General features: G+C 63.5%; 1 protein-coding gene across 6 annotated transcripts in view; it reads right to left on the bottom strand.

Annotated features, from left to right (window-relative positions):
- The window catches only part of CBFA2T3 (CBFA2/RUNX1 translocation partner 3), a 67,983-nt gene that overhangs the window by 48,023 nt on the left and 15,935 nt on the right, over positions 1–4,025 (bottom strand). The window contains exon 1 of one of the 6 annotated variants that reach the window (XM_019505390.1): positions 3,900–4,019. The exons of the other annotated variants lie outside the window; for them this stretch is intronic. The gene's annotated coding sequence lies outside the window, so the exon portion shown is untranslated. Of the gene's footprint in view, positions 1–3,899; positions 4,020–4,025 lie in introns of those variants that run through there. 6 annotated transcript variants of the gene reach the window in all.

The following is a 4,025-nucleotide window of genomic DNA, read 5'->3' as shown; positions in this document are numbered from 1 at the left end:
GGGGGGGGGGGGGGGGATGCATCCGCCACTGTGTCCTCGCCGGCGGTGATGGAGGTGTCCCAGGTGCAAAGACCCTCAGATCCTGATGCAAGGGGGATCTCAGGGCAGGCACCGCCGAGGCCTGAGGCTGTGACGGGGTGGGGGGGGCGCTGACGCTGGCTCACACTGCAATGCAATTCCCCACTTCAAAGACCCCAGATCTTCTCGCAGCCTCAGCCGCTGCTTCCTGTGCAACCAGCCAGCCCTGCAATCTCCATCCGGTTTGCTCGCAACCCGCCAACCCCCCCGCAAGAGCAGAGTCGCATCCCCTTCATCGCCCAGGGTCTCTGTGTGCTGTGCACCCAGCACGGCCCGGAGGCAGCCGGCGTCGCGCGGGACGGAGCCGGACGCTCCGGCCTGGAAGCAGAGGAGAAGCCTCGAAACAGCCCCGAACCGACATCACGAGCACAACGGGGGCCCGGCTCCGAACCGGAACCTCCCCACCCCGCCGCGCCTGCCCCACGCGGACCGGCGACGGAAACGACGACAAATCGGGATATCTGGCACGCGCCCGGGACAGACGGCCACGTCTCAACCGCCCGGGGTCGGGAATTGCGCTGCTCGGACCAGACGACAGCCCCTCCGCGCGCGGGGCCTCGGCGACGAGACAGCCACCTCCCCACGTGCTGCCGCAGGCAGGGTTTTCCCACCCCAGCACCGATCCAGCGAGGTGATGCTTCTCGGCCCCTTCATTCACCGCGGCTGCCCTGGGCTGGGCTGCAGCGAAAGCCCTGGAAGGAGACCCGGCCAGCCCTCCTCCTCGACGCAGCTCGCAGGCCTTTGCAAGCCAAGCCAGAAAGCACTGCCTCCCACCCGGAGGAAAGCAGGCGGCCAGGCCACCGATGACTCAGATGTGCCTTCAGCTTCAGCTGCGGGGTGCTGGGAGGAGGGCCTCGCACGGGCCCACGAGCAGCCCTTCGGAAGAAGACCCCACCTTGTTCCCGATCCTTCAGGACAACGTGGCATGGATTTCCTGTCCAAAGACGGGACCGAGACCCAAGGCACGAAGCTGAAAAACAGCGCGAGGATCTCGGGTGCCGTTCCTTCTTTTTTGTTGTTGTTGTTGCGGCTCTTACACTTCTTCGCCGCGCTCATGCGTGCTGGGGGCTAGAAATACCAGCCACGCTGCATCTGCCGGGTGGGAACAGCGGACAGAAAACCTCTGCATGAGGAAACTCAGCTCGTTTTCCTTCGCAGCCACCCTCTGGCTCCCGGCCCCATCAGAACAAAAGCAAAAGTCTTTGCTTCTGCTTTAAGGGGCTAGAAATGAGAAAGAAAGGCCTGTTCAGCGTTCAAATCCAAACCGGACTTTCCACGCCGGCGTCCCGAGGGGGAGACCCCGCTCGTCCCCAGCTGGCCGCACTGAAGTCACTTCCCAGCAAATATTATCCCGACCGTTTTGCAAAGAACGGCCCCAGTTGTCCAACGCCAGGTTTCAGGAGATGGCATCTTTCCTACTGGCACGGCCCAGGCTCCTGCCCCGAGATCACAGCCAAGATCACGCTTTGCTGCCGGGGGAGCGTGCGAGGGAGACCGCGCGCAGGGCGGTTTGGAAAGATGCTGAGCGTCTGTGCGCGCGGTGGAGGGCAACCCGGCCCCTGCCCCGCGGAGGGCGATGGGCAGGGCTTGGAGCAACACGAGCCTGCTGGTCCTACTAGCGAGGGAAGGGCAGAGTTGTCTTTGTTCTCGGGCAGGCGCTGGGAGACGGCCCCGGAGGGAGCCGGGACTCGGCACAGGGGCAGGCAGACCGATGCTGCTCGCTAGCACTGCTCCAGCACCTCGCTTCCCACCCAGAATTACACGTCTTTTGACAACCAGAGGGGTTTTTTTAATCTAAAACCCACAGCAAGGTTTTCTCAGTTCAAAGGAGGGGAAAAAAACAAAAGCTCCAGGGGAAAAAAAAAGAAAGAGTGGCATTCCCTCCCCCTCCTCCTGTCCCCGAAACCAAGCCACGGGAGCAGCCAAGGGCAACCGAGCCCACGGCCTGTCCTGGCCCAAGAGGAAAGAAATGCAAAATGGCAACAGGGCTAGCCGGACCGGCCACGTTATTTTACCACCGTAAATTGGGGGCGGAGGGTAAGAAACGGGCTTCTTCGCAAGTGTTGCTCGTCTCCCCCAGCAAGGCCAGTGGGATCCAGTGCCACGCAGCGCTGCTGTCGGACCGGTTTCGAGGGCCGGGCTGGGCAGAGGAGCGCACCCAGGCCCCGCGTAGCTCCCGGCTCGTGCTTCTCAGTGTAAAACCCCAAGCGAGATCCGTTGCCCTTGCGCCCTTCCTAGCTGCCCGAGAACCAGACGGCCTGGCAGGACCTCACGTCCCGAGCGCTCATCGGGGATGCGCTAAACCATGGGACAAACTAGTTAACGACCGCGACGCTCCCATGCCGGGTCACACCAGTTCGGAGGCTGGGTTTTGTTTCCTGCAGCAAAAGCCCCACTTGAAAATGTTCACCAAAGAAAACTGTTCTGTGGCGGGCGTCAGAATGGAGACGGTGGCTCCAGTACGTGTGCGAGAGGCTGAGGGCGTGCACACAACCGTGCAAGCGTTTGCAGCTTTTACTGGGCAAGTGTGCGTGCACGTGTATAATTTTATAAGCGAGCCCTCGGTTTCTTCCGAATGACTCAGAAAGTCTCCGGAGGAGAAGGATGCCCCTCCTGACCACGGCGCATAAATAAATATATAAGTCAGCCGCTCGGAGAGTCAGCGCGGGAGTTGATGGCTTTTCATGCCTCAGAGGAGGGTCTGGCTCCCAGCTCTGGCAGCCCATCGTGCAGGGAAGAAAATGACTTCTTCCAGTCGTGCAGAAAAGGAAAATTTGCAAAGCAAAAAAAAAAAAAAAGACAGAAAGAAAGAAAGAAAGAAAGAAAGAAAGAAAGACAGCCTGGCGAGAGATTTACTGCAGGTGGGAACGAGATTATGCAGATTCCCCACGTAATTGATGGCGATGCTGGATTAGAAAGAGCTTTCCGAGCCCAGCCGCGTGCACCCCCAGCCCGGCGCCCTCGCCCCCTCCCCCGGCTCACCGAAAGCCTCAACTTACAACAATGCCTTTTGCAAAGGAAAAGTGCAGAGCCCCGCTCCGGGCCCTCACCTACAGCAGGGCCGGGGGGGAAAGAGCCCCAAATCTGGCCGTCCTCTCGCAGGCAGAGCTCCCACTGCCTGCCAGGGCACTGCTGCAATACCGAACCCGTCAGACACCGGTTCCCACCCCCCTGCCAAGGCCACAGACCAACACTTTCGAGACCAACTCGCACATTCGGGCACCCAGCTCGAGACAGCCCGGAGGCGCCCGGCTCTCGGGGCGCGCTGACCCCGGTGCCAGGCCCGCCGGCAGTGCCAGGAGGGGGGCACCGGCTCGCGGGAGCGGGCGCGACCCTCGGGGAGCCCGGCTGAGCCTCTCGAGAAGGGGACCGGAGCCGCCATTTCCACCGTTGCCCCGCGCCCCTGGGCCCCCGGCGCTTCGGGGTCGCTCTCCTCGCATGCTCGGCCCCCCAGTAACCTTGACAATGAGCCTCGTGGCTCTTCAAAGTGCGAAATGTTCAGGACCAGCTCCCCGGGCCGCGGCGCCCGGCGTCTCAGCCCTGGACAGCACCCCGGCCCCAGCCCGGTGGCGCGGGGCTCGGGCGGCTTTGCGAGACGCGGGGACAGGGGGTCTCAGCCCCGCTCCAGGACACGGCGCCCATCCCGCGCGGGGCTCGCCACGCTTCCTGCCTTGCCCCCCTCCAGGGGCGGCGGGGCAGCTCTGCCGGGCTCGCGGGGGTGGCAGGATGGGGAGAGCCTCGGGGCGCGACCCGGGGTGCAAAACTGGCCCCCCCACCCCCACCCCCACGCACCCGAGCGCGGGCCGGAGCGGGGCACTTACAGTCCTGAGGTCGGGCTGGAGCCTGAGGTAAGTTCCCACGAGCGGGAGCCCCCCGCAAATCCCGGCGGGGCTTAATCCGGGGCGGACCCGCCTCTGAAAATCCCGCGCACGCACCGGGCGGCAGAT

Source organism: Gavialis gangeticus, unplaced genomic scaffold, assembly GCF_001723915.1.
Source record: "Gavialis gangeticus isolate Ggan-Ray unplaced genomic scaffold, GavGan_comp1, whole genome shotgun sequence".
In the NCBI taxonomy this organism is placed as follows: Eukaryota; Metazoa; Chordata; order Crocodylia; family Gavialidae; genus Gavialis; species Gavialis gangeticus.
Note: the sequence above shows the minus strand (reverse complement) of the source record. Positions and strands in the feature narration are given on the sequence as shown.